Source organism: Callospermophilus lateralis, chromosome 16 (genome assembly GCF_048772815.1).
Source record: "Callospermophilus lateralis isolate mCalLat2 chromosome 16, mCalLat2.hap1, whole genome shotgun sequence".
Taxonomy (NCBI): domain Eukaryota; kingdom Metazoa; phylum Chordata; class Mammalia; order Rodentia; family Sciuridae; genus Callospermophilus; species Callospermophilus lateralis.
Genome location: NC_135320.1, coordinates 24042632 through 24060978, shown reverse-complemented (window position 1 = coordinate 24060978; position 18347 = coordinate 24042632). Strand labels below are relative to the sequence as shown.

Genomic DNA, 18347 nt, shown 5'->3' with positions numbered 1-18347 from the left:
TTAAATAAAGCATGGTTGTTCTCCTAAAGTATCTGGATACTTATTTCACTTATCTGAGTCCACAAAGCCACACGGCCCCCATTCCGTTCGTGGGGTGTCTCGTCCCCCCTGGTGAGGGTCAAGCAGCTTTGCTCCCTACACAAACCAAGGCCATTTTCATGCCTTGGCCCGTCGCTGTGGCCCACGCGGCTCTCGTGGCCCAGGGCAGCGGTCACTATCTGCTGGGCAGCGGGAAACCACAAAGGATCTGCGCCCGCAGAAGGATCCACGGGTGTCCTGTTGAACTTTGCACACCGCGTGACTGGGGCAGACCGCGCACGGTGGCCCGGCCCTTCGCTCGGGTCCTCTGGGGAAGAGAGGAGGCTGGTTTCCGCGGCCGGGGCGGCGGGCCTGAGCGGGGCTGCGCAGCCTGCAGCCCCTGCCGGACACGGGCCGCCACCCGCTCGCGGTTCCCGGTTGTTCGTGCCCCGGACTTGGAGCGGGAGCCTTCCCCGGCGAACTGCCGGCTGCCCTCGCCGCCCCACGGGAGGAGTCCCCGGCCGCCGTGACGCGTCAGGGAGGAAACGCCAGCGCCCGGCGGCCCTGCCGGGAAGGAGGAAGCGCGAGCGCGCTTGACTCGGCGCCCGCGGCGCCGGGAGGCAGCACCGCGGAGCCGGGTAGGTGCCGGGCCGGCGGGAGGGTCCGTGCGGTCCGGGCCGCGGTCGGAGCCCCTACGCGGGAGGAGACGGGGCGGGGCGAGGGCTGCCCGGGGCCTCGACTGCTACAGCTCCTCGAGCAAACGTGACTTTCCCGGATTCCCCCGGGAATCTCCGAGAAGGTCTGCAGGGAAAAAGCAACACCCCCGCCCAGCCCCCAGACTCAGTTTGTGGTCTTTTGTTTCCTCGAGGTGAATTCGGCTTGTGCTTTGACATTCCTGAACGCCCGAGGGGTGTCGGTGGGAGGACAGTTACTCTGGGCGCAGCCCCTAGCCTAGAGGATCGGGCAACGAAGGGGGGACAGAAGACCTCACGCGAGGAGGAAGTGGGTGCGGGTCACCTGCGAGGCTCGGGGTTGCGGGTGGCCGCGGGAGGGGTGCACTGGAGGAGTCCTTTACCTGTTGTCAGCCGAGCTGTTAGGGCGAGACTTCAAGGCGCTGCTGTTCTTTGAAGTTCTCAGCGACTTGAACCCTTTGGTCTCTTTTCAAGTCAGTCTGTGTTAATTCTCTCAGTTTTAGCACTGGTATGTACCATCTAGAGGCATTTTTAGTGATGGTTACTAACAGAAACGAGAGCATAAGGTAACATAGAGAAGAGAAAGGATTCTTCTCTTGCAACTTCAGTTCTCAGTTTTGCACGGGTATTTCTGAACCATGAGTAGAATTTCAGTCCGGCACAACAGGCTCTACAGGGTGTATTTGAGATTAAAGAATGAATACAGAGCACTACAATTTCAAAATCTTTGTCGGGATGAAAATAGACTGTTGTGTAGTTTGATTCTCTCTCCCTTCTCATTAGGTTGAGTATTCACCCAACCCATGGGGAAGTGCCCTCTCTATGTGCCTCTTAGCTCTTCCTGCATAAGGGGCTCTAAAGTGCTTTATAAATATTAACTCAAATTCTTAATTCAAGATTTTAAATTATAGCGGTTCTAATCATGAAGGGACTGTGCATACATTAGTTCCCCGAATGTCATAGCAAGAGCTGGAAACAGAGGGAAGTTTCAGGCATATTTTAGCGCTGGGTGTGCCTTCTGGCCCCCTTGGCCACCACTCCCATAAGACAAGCTGCCACCCCTGCATTCGATGGGGAAGCGAGTCTGTAGCTCCAGGGAATGAGACCTGTTGCAAGCAGGTCTCACCAGATCCCAAGCGGCTTCTGTAAAATAGTCTTGCCATTTTACCTTGGAGCCCAATAGCTAACTGGAGAAACCAGAACTTCCCCCTTTTTTCAACTGCCACTGAATGGAGCCTCATTTTGTTTTTTAAAGGAACTTTGTTTCCTAATCTGTTTGACAATTCATAGGACATGGCTTTAGGTGCCAGGATCAGATTGGATGATAAAATAACATTTTGGTTTGTACACATTGATGTAAATTATGTTTCCTCATTTTACTGACCCTTGCTGTTGGTAACACTGAGTTGGTGGGTCAGCCTCATAGGTGTTCATTTTGTCATTTGTAGATATATATAGGATGCTTTTCCAGAATAAAATAACCTCTTCAAAGAGCACTTTGGCCTGATGGCCAAGTTGATTGAGATCTGAAATGGGGACTAAATAATATAGATATGTTTTTTTTTTCGTTATAATGACTACAAATGTAATCAAAATCCATACATCTCTTTCTTCTGGTCTCCCTCCTAGTGCCCTGGTGTGTGTGTGTGTGTGTGTGTGTGTGTCTGTCTGTCTGTCTGTCTCTCTCTCTCAAATATTTAAATTTCCAGGGAGGTGATTAAATGAGACCATAAACCTTATTTAATGGGATTATAAAGTACTTCTTGAAGCAGGAAGACTCACTTCCCTTTGATATAATTTATGGCACAACAGATGTTAGTAGCACTCCGGCACCTAATACTTTCTTAGTTTACAGAGTGCCTTCAGACATACTTAGATGTCATCAGAAACCTTGTGAGGTTGGTAGCCATTTTTTATTCTCATTTTTTCAACTGAAGAAACTGAAGCTGAGAAATGTTAACATGATGTAGCCCTGATTACACAGCTGGTGAGAGGCAGCACTTGACTAGAGTAGGCATGTGGACAGAGCCTGGCACGTGCAGGCCTGTAATAAACATTCCTTGGAATGAATGACTCCAAACGACTGCCGATATCTTCTGCTTTCAAAACACACCTCTCATAATTGATTTATGCCAAAGAGATTTCTAGGCCTAATCTAGTGCTTTTCTTTTATCAAATAGCATCTGCTACAAATACTACCTTTTCTACAAAAGGGACAGGAAAACCCTTTGGATTAATTTCTTAGGATTTGTCATCCCTTTTTTTAAAAAATTATTTTTTAGTTGTTGATGGACCTTTATTATTTATATTTATTTATATGCGGTGCTGAGAATCAAACACAATGCCTCACACATGCTAGGCAAGCGCTCTGCCACTGAGCCACAACCCCAGCCCATCATCCCTGGTTTTTGAAAAAGAAAATAGTTTTGTTATTTTTTATTTTCCCTTCTCATTCTATTTTTTTTCCTTCTGATTTTGAAAGTGTCTGGATTGAACGCATGGTGTTAGTGTTTGTGTTGACAGCTTTCTTATGTAGATTCTAAGCTGCTTAGTTCAAACACACTGTGTTTTGTCTTTTTTGTTTCTTTGCATTGCTAGGATTCAAACCCAGGGCCTCATACTTGTTAGGCAAGTGCACTATTACTGAGCTACAACCTCACCCTTCATTTTTTTTTTTTTTTTACAAGTATCTGAGATTACTCAGAGTGTGTGTATGTGTTGAAATATTGATATTACTTTAGTAAAAAGGATCATGTTTTTAAAAAACAGAAAAATTAGAGCTGGCTAAGGTGGTGCACCAGTAATCCCAGCAGCTAGGGAGACTAAGACAGGAGGATCTCGAGTTCAAAGCCAGCCTCAATAAAAGCAAGGTGCTAAGCAACTCAGTGAGACCTTGTCTCTAAATAAAATACAAAATAGGGCTGGAGATGTGGCTCAGAGGCTGAGTACCCCTGTGTTCAATCCCTAGTACTCCCCTCAAAAAATAAAATAAAAAAACAGAAAAATTCTCAACTATGTATATCCTGTAAGCATAATTTTCTGTATCTTAAGTATGTGATCCCCAGATGGAAATTAGAGAGGAAAATATGGCCATTACCTAGGCGGAGGAATTGTTATCAGGGAGAAGTGATATATGGGATGGCCTTCCCTATGAGGGATATTATCTGGTAAGAAACCTTTAATGAAGCCAGACTGAGTCATTTGCCTGTCAGCCTTCTAAATGAGGGTGGGATAAAATTCTTATGACACCTGTCTTGTTTGAGAAACCACTTTTACCTTTTCCAATCCTCATGGTTTCTTTCTTTTTTAAAAAATTCATGTAAATTACTGACTAAACTGCTGATTCATGAAACTCAAGTTATATAACATGTTATTCCTGATAGAAACAGCTCTCACATTATTTTAAACCACTAAACCACTCAAAGTCTGTTTTCCTTTACCTATTTCATTCTGTATGTGGAGTCTTTATTCTTATTTCACTATAAACATTTTTTTTTTCATGGAGAGAAGTGGTAAATCTAAGAGATACCATTTCTACACCCTGTAGTTCACATCAACATAATCTAACCCAGTGCAAGCTTTGAGTTAATTATCATTGCCAAGGAAGGTGAGATGGAAATGAGACCTTAAAGGTCAATTCAGAGGAGCAACCAGTACAATTGTATTGCCAAGGCTAAGGCTGAGCCTGGGGGCTTTGAGAGGGAGTTAGAGAAGTGTGCAGTGTCTGATTTCTCAGGTCCTTTCCTATTTCCCATGGGTCCTGAAAACCTAAACTTATCTCCTTGTAGCCACAATTCTTCTATCATTCAGAACCAAAATCTGTTTTCTTGGGTAATGTTGTGGATGTGTGAAAGAGGTAATGATATAAAGGGAATTGTAGGGTAAGAGACTGAGAACATGATTTTCAGTGGAGGGGTACCACTGATCCACATCCCCCACCCTATTTTGTATTTTATTTAGAGACAGGGTCTCACTGAGTAGCTTAGCGTCTCATCATTGATCGCTTTGAACTCATGATCCTCCTGTCTCAGCTGCCCAAGCCACTGGGATTACAGCCATGTGAGTTTGCCTGGCTTAATAACATGTTTGATTGAAAGAAAAAACAGGAGGTTTGTGGGTGAAATAAGAGATATAAATTAGATCTCATGGTGAAGGATTCCTAGCAGACAGCTCTGCTCCCATGGGGCCAAAAGCATAAAAAAGACCTATATGGAATTGAAGTATGGGAAGGACTGGACATATCTGTTAGCATGAGAGAATCCTGGTGGGCAGAGTCTCTTTGTACCACCAACTGCAGAAGTCTTCTTATAGGAATCTCTTTCTTCAGGCCATGAAGTGAGTTTGTTTGCAGATGATTAAAAATGCAGAGAGCTGGTTTAGTTACTTTTAACTTAAGAGTAAGGTTGATTTGATAGGTTTTTCACTGGGCAATGGCCTAGATTTTGTACCCTTTTAAAACATTACTCCATTTTGGTAACACCTGTAATATTGAAATGATGTTTATTCTTTTCACCGGTCTGTGATTTTGAAGAGATAACATTGCATTCACATAGTATATACTAATGAGCATGATTCAGGTTAATTGCTTCCATCTGGTTTCCTGATGTATTTGCTCAGTTAGTTAATACCAAACATTTTGTTCTTTATTGGTAAAATGGATTTCATATAAAATGTATTCATCTACAAAAATAGAACTCACGGATGGATTAGCTAGTCCACAGACTGCTAGATGAAACTTCTTTGAGTATGGAGGTACTTCACTAAGACTCCACTAATTTGCTTGCTTGAGTTTGGAAATGAGAAAGAACTTTATTATTCCAGGGTTGGCTTTTTTTTTTTTTTTTTTTTTTTTTTTTTTTAAAGATAGAATCTAGTTACGTTACTTAGGCTGGCTTCAAACTCAAGGGCTAAAGGAATCTTCTTGCCTTGATCTCCCAAGTACCTAGGACTACGGGTATGCCAGCATACCCAACCTTGTTCTAGTTATTCACTTTCCAGTCTTTTTTTTTTTTTTTTTTTAAGTATCTCTCTCTCCTCCCCCATCATTAGTTGTATATGGACACAATGCATTTACTCTATTTATTTTTATGTGATGCTGAAACTCAAACCCAGTATCCCACATGTGCTAGGCTAGTGCTTTACCACTGAGCTACAACTTCTCCCCCTAACTTTCTTGTCTTTTAAATAAAAATAGATCAGAGATAACTTAGAATGATGCAGTTTCCAACTCAGGATGCCAACATATATATAAGATCATTATATAAATTTTATATACTGTAATGCATATGCATTGTTTATATGTGTGTATGTGTGCGTGTATGAACATTTAAAAGGGAATTTTGGAGTCATATCCTTAGTTTCCCAAGAAAATACTAATTGTGCACCTTTTCCCCTATTTTTTAGTTTGTTTCATTTTTTATTTTTATTTATTTTAATTTTTACTTCAATTTTGGGGGACACTGGGAATTGAACCCAGAGGCACTTTACCACTGAGCTAAATCTCCAACCCTTTTTATTTTTTGAGAGAGGGTCTCAATAAGTTGCTTAGGGCCTCACTAAATTGCTGAGGCTGTTCTTGAATTTGTAATCCTCCTGCCTCAGACTCCCAAGTCACTGGGATTATAGGCATGCACCACCACACCCAACTGTGTCATATTTTTAAACATTACTTTTAATTTAAAAAATGCACACCCTTAAATTCAAGTAATTGAGAATCATGTGTAATAATAAGTCCTTGCTACTCTAATTTTACCCACAAAGATAACCATTGCTAAGTTTGATGTCTGGACTTTTTTCCTTGCTTATATAAATTTCTATACCTCTATATGTAGTTTTTAAAAAATGAGAATTATCTATGCATTTTGTTCTTTTGTTTCTTATTTAACACTTTCTCATAGACTTTATTGATTTCTATCATTAGTTTTGACAGTTGCATAGTATTCCACTTGATACTTGTTTATCTATTTCTATTACTTACCAAAGTAATACATTTTTTTAATAATAAATGTTTTTGAAAAGTAAGAGGGGAAAATAAAAATCACTATTCTGAGTACATTGGCATGTGCCTGTAGTTCCAGCCACATGGGGGGATATCTAAGAAACAGAAGGATATCTTGAACCTAGGAGTTTTGGGCCTGCATAGGCAACATAGCCAGACCCCTGTCCATTAAAAAAAAAAGTCACTAGTAAACTTATCACTCCTTATAACTACTAGTAGCATTTTAGAATATATCCTTCAGAATTTTATTTGTGTGTTCACATACACATTTTCAGTGCCAGAAACATTCTCTATACAGACTTGCTTTGTTGGTTAGAGAATCATGCTCATAGAGCCAACCAACGTCACAGATTCCATGCACCTTTGAACTAGTTATTTTACTGTGTTTCCTGGCTACCTGCCATACCCCAAACCTGGCTAACACTATTGGAAATTTCTACTCCTGCTCATAAAGGGGATGAGGTGAGGGTGTGTGGATGAACTGACAAATCCATCCAAACCAACATGAAGTACATGTCCTTCTAATGGGGGTCAGTCAGTATTAGTATTTTAAGTACATCTAAAATATTTAAGATACTTAACAAAAGAAATGCTAAAAGTATTCTCATGATTGATCATAATCACTAAAAAAAAAAAGAAGCAGAAATAATGGATTCAAACCAAGGGAAAAATGGCTTCTGTAAAGTTGTTATAAATCAAACAGCTGAACTAAAGATAAGCACATTGCTGAAGTAACTGGTTTAACAGCTCTGCTGCCAGTGGTGGGAATAGGTGATCTTGAAGTTTCTTATGATCCTATTACAGTATAGACTGTCTCAGGGTTAGAAACAGTGTAATTTCATGCACACATTTCCCTCTTTACATACTCACACCACCAGTTTTTCCACACAGCATGTGTGTCTGTTCTGACATCTCCCTTTTCCTCTCTAGTGGCACATATATACAAACTATAGCCCACACTTGCCTCCTATATCCTTTTGTGACCTCTCCTTCTTTCCAAGAGTTTAGTCTCCCTTTTTTGTGGGGCGGGGGGAACAGGGATTGAACTCATGAACTCAGGGCACTTGACCACTGAGCCACATCCCCAGCCCTAATTTTTTGTGTTTTATTTTGAGACAGGGTCTTGCTAAGTTGCTTACTGCCTTGCTTTTGCTGGGCTGGCTTTGAACTTGTGATCCTTCTGCTTCAGCCTCCCAAGCTGCAGGGATTATATGCATGCGTCACTGCACCCATCCAGTCTCCTTTTTAACCTTGTTCTTTTTTTCTTTTCTTGAAATTCTTGCTTCAAGAAATTTTCTCTCTATCCTTTTCTCCATCTCACTCTCTTCATTTTGGTCTTGAGCAAAAAAGATAATAATCATGGTGATACATTTAAGAGCAGGCCTTTAATAAAGAAAAAGAAAGCTTTTAGTTTGGAAGGAAAGGTAGACATTATAAAGAACTAGTGGTTTCAAACCTTCAAAGCCCTTGAGAATACCCAGTAATTCCTTTCAAATATCCACAGAAATCTCCACCCACCTCCTTTTCTCTAAATAAGCTGTTTTTCCTTAAGCATTGGCATGAACTAAAAAATTTAAAACTATTTATAATTATTTTTGTCCCTATGATTGCAACAGCATTGTTTTGGGCTGTTTTTCTATTGAAGATGTCAGTCATCTAATGGGTTGCATAGAGTGTCCTAGTCTGGAAAGATAACTCCCAGATATGACCACTGTTCCTTTTAGAAAATATGTCCAAATTTTGAAGTATCTGGCTTAAAAATTACCTTTTTTTTCATCTAAATTGAAGACAAAGAAGCTATTCTAACAAAGCTTAGCAAGCTTTCAGAAGTAGTATATCAAGATTCCTTTCTCTACAGATTTTCATCAGTAGAGATGTGGAGAGGTATGATCCTGGATTGGGTTGGATCCGTGGGAATCAGATAGGAAGCAATATTAGTTCAAAAATGCTAGGTCTCTTCTAAAAACCTCCACAAGAGATAGAAATCAAGGAGGGTCAGGACTGATAGTCTATGCATACCAACTTCAGCTCACCTGTAGAGGTGCTAGGGCCAGACATGATGAGGAGCTTTGCACCAACACAATAGCAACTTAAGCCACACTAAGAGTAAAGGCATATTTTTTTCATAAATATGAATAAGAAAGGTTTTTGAGCCAGGTGCGGTGGTGCATGCCTATAATCCCAGCAAGTTGGGATGCTAAGGCAAGAGGATCACAAGTTCAAAGCCAGCCTCAGCAAAAGCGAGGCACTAAGCAACTCAGTGAGACCCTGTCTCTAAATAGAATACAAAATAGGGCTGGGGATGTGGCTCAGTGGTCGAGTGCCCCTGAGTTCATTCCCTGGTACCTACCAGGTACCGATTTTGAAAAGATGTTTTTGTTCAGCATCTCAGTGATAATGGTACTAAAACTGAAGCATGACAATACCAAATTATTTGCTTATTTGGACTGGGGCCATTGTTAATAAGCATTTGGAAGACTTTAAACTACTTTTAAAAAAAAATGGTTCTTAGGGCTGGGGGTGTGGCTCAAGTGGTAGCGCGCTCACCTAGGGTGTGTGAGGCACTGGGTTCGATCCTCAGCACCACATAAAAATAAAATAAAGATGTTGTGTCCACCGAAAAACTGAAAAATAAATATTAAAAAATTCTCTCTCTTTTTTTTTTAAAAAAAGATACTGTGTCCACCTAAAAACTAAAGAAATAAATATTTTTAAAAAATGGTTCTTAGACTCTCATGAATATTAACATTATTTTCTCTTCTTTGGTTTAAAAATGTTTTTCTCATTTTTGTCTCTTATTTTTGTTCTTCCTTTTTAAAAGTCCACTCAGGTATGAACAAAAGGCCCTGTCCCTATGGAAGTTATGTATTACTTTCATTGGACTTATTAGGATTAAAAAATTTTCTTGTGAGATTTATTTTTTATTTTACTTTATTTTTTAAAAAATATTTTTTTAGTTGTCAGTGGACTTTATTTATTTATATGTGGTGCTGAGAATTAAACCCAGTGCCTCACACATGCTAGGCAAGTGCTCTACCACTGAGCTACAACCCCAGCCCGTGAGATTTATTTTTATTATTATTATTTTTTGGTACTGAGGATTGAACTTTTCAGCACTTAACCACTGAACCACATTCCAGTCCTTTTTTTTTTTTTTTTTTTTTTTTTTTATTTAGAGACAGGGTAGGGTCTCACTAAGTTGCTTTGTTAAATTGCTGAGGCTGGCTTTGAACTCATGATCTTCTGCCTCAGTCTCCTGAACCTCTGGGATTATAGGTGTGTGTCACCGTGCGCAGCTGCCTGTTAGATTAAGAACACTGTGAATAAAATACCACCTCTGTGTGGAAGGACAAAGAAAAAATAAGAATATATATTGTTTGCTTGTCTAAGCATAGAGAGACTTGGAAACTATACATAGGAAATTTACAATGTTTACTTGAGATTGGAGGATGAGAAGTGAGTGGATAGGAATGGGTGGGAAACAGACTTTCACTATATCATATAAATATATATGCATATGTATATATATTTTATATATAGGTTTATATATTTTATATAGTATATATAATATATATAACTGTGAATATGCAACTCATTTTTATTTATTACAATTATTTTAATTGTAAAAATCATGTCCTGGAGTTTCTTTTTAAAACTAGATCTTTCTCTAGTGTCTTATCCATGTATACATCTTTAGTAAAGTTGTTGTTGTGTGTTTTTTTTTAAACATTTTTAGTTGTAGATGGACACAATACCTTAATTTTACTTATTTATTTTTATGTGGTGCTGAGGATGGAACCCATTGCCTCACACGTGCTAGGCAAGTGCTATGCCTCTGAGCCACAACACCAGCCCAGTTGTTATTGTTTTAAATCCTTCTTAAACAATGCATTCATAGTCTTATCTCAAAACAGTAGTATTTTGCAGGCACCTTGCCATGGCTTTTTCCCCCTCAGTGCTTTCAAATGCTGTGACTATTGTTCATTATGAAGCATTCCATTAGGAAATTCTGATGCAAATACAGCCAAACCCTAAGTTTTCGTTGGCTTATTTGGAATAACCACTTAATTGAAATTATCTGCAGTATTTTGCCAAATGAAGACTCAGTTGTTTCCTAGTTGGTTTACTTTATGTGTTTAGATAATTCTGCCATTTTCAATTGTATATGCTAAATCAAATATTCTCTTTCATCAGTTTTATTTTTTGTAGTTATTATCATTTGTCACCTGTATTTTACCTTGCAGAGAGCAAAGAGAAAGAAACATATATTTATTGAGTACCTACCCAGATTACCACCTGCTGGTAAGGCAGTAGTTAAGGGAGTTTGAAAAATGTTATTCATTGTGAACTTTAAAAAAAAAAAATTCTTGTAGGTGGACAGAATGTCTTTATTTTAGTTGTTTATGTGTGCTAAGGATCGAACCCAGTGCTTCACATGTGCTAGGCAAGTGCTTTGCCACTGAGCCCCAGCCCCTCATTGTTACCTTTTTATTGTTAGTATTAATGATTTAATCTAGAAACTAGTGCCAGATTTCAAGAAGAAAACTAAAGAGGTTTTAAATATCGTGTAGTTCCTGCCTAATAGAAAAATCCTTAAAATTCCTGCTTTAAAAGTTGCTTGTGTTAAATTCTGAACCACAGAATCTGAATGTCTTATGTTATCTAACTGCCACACTAATTCTTTTAGCATCCAAAGTCCATTGAACTTGCCAATGATAACAAATACTACTATCATATTCTAAAATCCCTAACAAAGATAACCATCACCACTTCCATTAATCCTTGGAAGTAGAGAAATAACTTTGCTGATTTTTGTTGAACATTAACTTGGCAGATACTGGGATGAACTCCTATTAACTAAGTAAAACTGATAGGACATTTCAGTTCTGAGTTCTTTGTAAGCTACAATATACAATGGTTCTATTACCTAATAAATTGTATTTACATTCCTGGATGAAGATGGTGCTGGGGTCTGAATATGTCTCCTCAAATTCATGTGTTGGAAACTTAATCCCAACGTAACAGTACTGGAAGGTGGAGCCTTTTCGGAGATGTTTAGGTTATTGGGGATTGGACCTCTGGAACTGATTGATGCTGCCATTAAAAAGGGGTTATGGGAGTGGTTTGTCCTCCTCTGCTCTTTTGCCATTTGAGGACACAGAGTTGGTCTATCTTCATCCTTTCTACTGTCTGCTATGTGAAGATGTAGCAAGGTGGCTCTTACCAGATGCTGGCACCTTAATCTTAGACTTCCCAGCCTCCAGAGCTGTGAGAAATCCATTTCTTTCCTTCTTTTCCTTTGTGTTGTGGTTCTGGGGACCAAATCCAGGTCTCACACATATGCTCTGACTCTAATCCACAACCACAGCCCTATGAGAAATCAGTTTCTGTTCTTTATAAATTATCCAGTCTCAGTATTCTGTTATAGTTGCACAAATGGACTAATACAAATGCTGAGAAAATTCAGATGATTGAGAAATTTTAAGAAGTAAAATGTCTCAGTGAGTGGAGAAGACACTAGAGTCTCTTATAGTTTTTAAAAAAATATAAGTTGTGTTTATTCCAAGAATGCACTTAACACTGGAAAATGAACTAATGTAATTCACCAATGTCAATAAACTAAAAGAGAAAAATCATGATTATCTGGATAAAGGAAAAACATCTGATTAAAAAAACAAGATTTGTAAGAAACACACATACATACTCTTTTAGCAAATTAGGAATAGAAAGAAACTTCTTCAATCTGATATGGAGTTATCTGCAAAACAAACCGATGAGCTAATATTACATCGAAGTGTGAAATATTGAAAACATTCTTCAAAACAGGGAAGTAAGACAGGATGCCGACTATTACCACTTCAACATTCTACTGAAGTCCTAGACAGTGTAATAAGGAGAAAAAAAAGTTATTAAGATTAAAAAGGAAGAAGTAAAACTTCCATTGCTCATAGTGTACAAAATTATATATGTAGAAAATCTAGAAAGAATCTGCAAACTTTTAGTTTCAAAGGAAGGGTCTCATATTTAATATTTTAAAAATAGGTTTATTGAGATATAATTCCCATGACATTAAATTTGCCCTTTTAAACTCCAATTCAACAAACCAACCAACCTAATTCATTGGTTATTCACAGAATTGTGTGGCTACCCCCATTATTTCATTCCAGAACTTTTATCACCCCAAGAAGAAACTCTAGACCCCATTATGAGTTATTCCCATCCATTCTTCCTTCAGCTTCTGGGAACAACCAGATCTATTTTCCCTCTGAAGATTTGCCTCTTTTGAACATTTCATGAAAAATTGAAGCATATACTGTGTGTTCTTTTGTGAATTTATTTCATTTAGCATAATGTTTTCAAGTTTCCTTTATGATGTAATATATGGTATTTAATTTCTTTTATTGCTGAAGAAATATTCTGTTGTGTAGATATACCATATTTTGTTTATTCATTCATCCATTGGTGGATATTTCAATTGTTTTACACTTTTTGGCTATTGTAAATAATGGAACTATGAATTTTTTGGACATATTTTTATGTGGATATGTGTTTTCATTTTTCTTAAGTGTATACCTAGGAGCAGAATTGCTAGGTCATATAGTAATTAATTTAAGTTGTGGAGGAATACCAGTAATGTATGGAGGTTCAGATTTCTCCACATGCTCTCCAACACTTTTTGTTGTCTTTTTATTTTAGTAGATATGAAATGGTATTTCATTGTGGTTTTGATTTGTAGTTCCCTAATTACTATTGATATTGTACATGCTTTCATATGCTTATTAACCCATTAAATGTCTTATTCAGAGGAATGTACAGATTCTTTGCCCCCCTTTTTAACTTTGGATTGTCTTTTTATTGTTGAATTATAAGAGTTCTTTATATATTTTGGATATATCAGATATATAATTTGCAAATGTTTTCTCCCCTTCTGTGAGCTTTCTTTTCATTTTCATGATTTCCTTGAATCGCAAAAGTTTCAATTTTTGATAAATTTCAGTTTATCTATTTTTTATTTTGTTGCTTGTATTTTTAGTATCATATCATCTAAGAAATTATTACCTAACCCAAAATTAGAGAGATTTGCTTTTCTGGGTTTTTGTTGTTGTTGTTGTTGAGCTAATTTTTATTAATAGTAAGGTACAGGTCCAACTTCATTCTTTTGCATGTGGTATTCAATTGACCTAGCATTATTTTTTGACTAATTTTTGCTGAATTGTCTTGGTATTCATGTAAAAAATCAATTGATGAAAAAATATAAAGGTATATTTCTCTGTTTTCAGTTAAAGCCCATTGATCTGTCTAGCTTACTGTCATTGCCACACTGTCCTTATTAGCTTAATGTAGCTTTGTAGAAAATTTTGAAATCAGGAAGTGTGAATCCTGTAACTTTGTTCTTTTTCTTTTTTTCTCCTTTTTTTTATTGGTTGTTCAAAACATTACAAAGCTCTTGACATATTATATTTCATACATTAGATTCAAGTGGGTTATGAACTCCCATTTTTATCCCCAAAACAGATTGCAGAATCACATCGGTTACACATCCACATTTTTACATAATGCCATATTAGTAACCTTTCCTATCCTCTACTATCCCCCCTCCCCTCCCCTCCCATCTTCTCTCTCTACCCCATCTACTGTAATTCATTTCTCTCCTTGTTTTTTTTCCCATTCCTCTCACAACCTCTTATATGTAATTTTGTATAACAATGAGGGTCTCCTTCCATTTCCATTTTCTCTCCCTTTCCCTCCCACCTCATGTCTCTGTTTAATGTTAATCTTTTCCTCCTGTTCTTCCTCCCTGCTCTGTACTTAGTTGCTCTCATTATATCAAAGAAGACATTTGGCATTTGTTTTTTAGGGATTGGCTAGCTTCACTTAGCATAATCTGCTCTAATGCCATCCATTTCCCTGCAAATTCCATGATTTTGTCATTTTTAAGTGTAGAGTAATACTCCATTGTGTATAAATGCCACATTTTTTTATCCATTCATCTATTGAAGGGCATCTGGGTTGGTTCCACAGTCTAGCTATTGTGAATTGTGCTGCTATGAACATTGATGTGGCAGTATCCCTGTAGTACTCTCTTTTAAGGTCTTCAGGGAATAGTCTGAGAAGGGCAATAGCTGGGTCAAATGGTGGTTCCATTCCCAGCTTTCCCAGGAATCTCCATACTGCCGCACCAATTTGCAGTCCCACCAGCAATGTACAAGTGTACCCTTTTCCCCCACATCCTCGCCAGCACTTGTTGTTGTTTGACATCATAATGGCTGTCAATCTTACTGGAGTGAGATGGTTTCTTAGGGTGGTTTTGATTTGCATTTCTCTGACTGCTAGAGATGGTGAGCATTTTTTCATGTACTTGTTGATTGATTGTATGTCCTCCTCTGAGAAGTGTCTGTTCAGGTCCTTGGCCCATTTGTTGATTGGGTTATTTGTTTTCTTATTGTTTAATTTTTTGAGTTCTTTGTGTACTCTGGATATTAGGGCTCTATCTGAAGTGTGAGGAGTAAATATTTGTTCCCATGATGTAGGCTCCCTATTTACCTCTCTTATTGTTTCTTTTGCTGAGAAAAAACTTTTTAGTTTAAGTAAGTCCCATTTGTTGATTCTTGTTATTAACTCTTGTGCTATGGGTGTCCTATTAAGGAATTTGGAGCCCGACCCCACAATATGTAGATCGGAGCCAACTTTTTCTTCTATCAGACGCAGAGTCTCTGATTTGATATCAAGCTCCTTGATCCATTTTGAGTTAACTTTTGTGCATGGCGAGAGAAGGGGATTCAGTTTCATTTTGTTGCATATGGATTTCCAGTTTTCCCAGCACCATTTGTTGAAGATGCTATCCTTCCTCCATTGCATGCTTTTAGCCCCTTTATCAAATATAAGATAGTTGTAACTTTGTGGATTAGTCTCTGTGTCCTCTATTCTGTACCATTGGTCCACCCGCCTGTTTTGGTATCAGTACCATGCTGTTTTTGTTACTATTGCTCTGTAGTATAGTTTGAAATCTGGTATCGCTATGCCGCCTGATTCACACTTCCTGCTTAGAGTTGCTTTTGCTATTCTGGGTCTTTTATTTTTCCATATGAATTTCATGATTGCTTTATCTATTTCTACAAGAAATGCCATTGGGATTTTGATGGGCATTGCATTAAACCTATAGACAACTTTTGGTAATATCTCCATTTTGATGATGTTAGTTCTGCCTATCCATGAACAGGGTATATTTTTCCATCTTCTAAGATCGTCTTCTATTTCTCTCTTTAGGGTTCTGTAGTTTTCATTGTATAAATCTTTCACCTCTTTTGTTAGGTTGATTCCCCAAGTATTTTATTTTTTTTGAGGATATTGTGAATGGGGTGTTTTTCCTCATTTCCATTTCAGAAGTTTTGTCGCTGATATACAGAAATGCCTTTGATTTATGCGTGTTGATTTTATATCCTGCCACTTTGCTGAATTCATTTATTAGTTCTAGTAGTTCCTTTGTAGACCCTTTTGGGTCTTCTAGGTATAGAATCATGTTGTCCGCAAATAGTGATAATTTAAGTTCTTCTTTTCCTATTTTTATGCCTTTAATTTCAAGACTACTTTGACTATTTTGGATCCCATGTTTTTTCATATGAATTTTAGGATCAGTTTATTGATTTCTGAAAAAAGGACAACTGTGGTTTTTGCATTGAATCTGAAGATTACTATGAAGACTGTTAACTTCTTAACAATATTAAGTCTTTTGATCCATGAATGTGGGTCATGTTTTCATTTACTAAAGTCTTTAACTTTTTTCAACAGTGTTTTGTAGTTTTCAGTGCACTTTTGTTAGAATTTATTCCCAAGCATTTTCTTTTGCTTTTTTAAAAATATTTTTTTTCTAGTTGTAGATGGACACAACATCTTTATTTATTTATTTTTATGTGGTGCTGAGGATCGAATCCAGTGCCTCACACATGTGCAAGGCAGGTGCCCTACCACTGAGCTGCAGCCCCAGACCGCATTTTCTTCTTTTTGATGCTATTGGAAATCAAATTGTCTGTATTTATTCAATACCACTGTATGGAAATACAATTGTTTTAAAATTGATCTTGTATCCTGTACTCTTGCTGAATTCATTTATTTGTTTGAATAATTTTTGTGTATTCTTTAGAATTTTCTATATTCAAGACCATTTCATTGGACACAGAAATAGCTTTACTTTTTTCCTTACCAATCTGGATGCCTTTTAAAATTTATTTTTTCTTGCCCAATTGCTCTGCTAGAACCTCCAGTTGAATAGAATTGGAGAGCACTGATATTGCTTGTCTTGTTACCGATCTCAGGGAGAAACCATTTACCTTTTCATCACTATAAATGATGTAAGCTATGGGTTTTCCATAATGGCCTTTGTTAGCTTGAGGAAAATCCCTTCTATTCCTAGTTTGTTGAATGCTTTAAATTAGTAAAGGATGTTGAATTTTTTCAGATACCCTTCTGAATCTATTGAGATAACCATGTTGGTTTTGTCCTTTAAATGTCTGTATTACATTAATTGATTTTCAGATGTTACATCAGTCTTGAGATAAACATTTAGTTTGCAGATATTTCATTGAGGATTTTTGTATCTATGTTGTTCTATAACTTTGTCATGATAGAATCATGTGATTTTGGTAAAATGGTAATACTGGCCTCACTGAATGAGTTGGAAAGTATTCATTCCTTTTTTTTAGGGGGGAGGTGAGATTTCATAATGGATTGGTATTTATTCTTTTTTAAACATTTGGTAGATTTCACCAGTGAAGCCATTTGGTACCAGGGTTCTTCTTTGTAGAAGTTTTTTTTTTTTTAATTACTGATTTGATTTCTTTACTTGTTATATATATATTTAGATTTTCCATTTCTTCTTGAGTTAGTTTTGATAGTTTATTTTTTTCTGTGAACTTCTCCATTTCATATCTAGGTTATCTGATTAATTGCTGTACAATTGTTCATAGCATTCTCTTCTAGTCCTTTTCACTTCTGTGAGTTGAGAGTGGTATTCCCTTTTTTATCCTGATTTTAGTAATATGAGTCTTCTATCTTTTCTTCCTGATCAATCTAGCTAAAGGTTTATTTTATTCAGAGAAAGCACTTTTAATGTCATTTATATTTTCTATGTTGTTTTTCTTTTTATTTCATTGATTTACGCTCTAATCATTATTACTTCCTTCCTTCTATTTGCTTTGGGTTTAGCTTTAATTAATTATTATTTTTTCTCTCTTTCTTTCTTTCTTTCTTTTTTTTTTTTTTTTTTTGAGATGAGGTCTTATTATGTTTAACTCCTGGGCTCAAGTAATTCTCCTACCTTAATCTTCCAAATTGCTGGGACTACAACTGTCATGTCTGACCTTTTCAATTTTCTTAAGGTGGAAAATTAAGCTATTGATTTGAGACATCCTTTTTTAAAATATAGGCATTTACAGCTATATTATTCCTTCTAAATACAGCATTAGCTGCATCTCAGAGGTTTGACATGTTATGGTTTCATTTCAACCATCTGAATGTGTTATCCCTCCACCCCGTTTCTGGGGATTGAATCCAGGGGTTCACACACATGCCCGTGCTCTGTCCCTGAGCTACATCCCCATCTCTTTTTATTTTTGAGACAGGGTCTTGCTAAGTGGCCCAGC

At 37.6% G+C, this 18347-nt stretch overlaps 1 protein-coding gene across 7 annotated transcripts in view; it reads left to right on the top strand.

The window, feature by feature from the left end:
- The first annotated feature begins 218 nt into the window (after positions 1-218).
- Sgk3 (serum/glucocorticoid regulated kinase family member 3) overlaps positions 219-18347 on the top strand; it is a 125063-nt gene continuing 106934 nt past the window's right edge. For 2 of the 7 annotated variants that reach the window (XM_076835453.1, XM_076835450.1), the window contains exon 1: positions 219-656. The gene's annotated coding sequence lies outside the window, so the exon portion shown is untranslated. The remainder of the gene's footprint in view (positions 657-18347) is intronic. The other 5 variants (XM_076835449.1, XM_076835446.2, XM_076835452.1 and 2 more) reach the window with 4 other exon arrangements.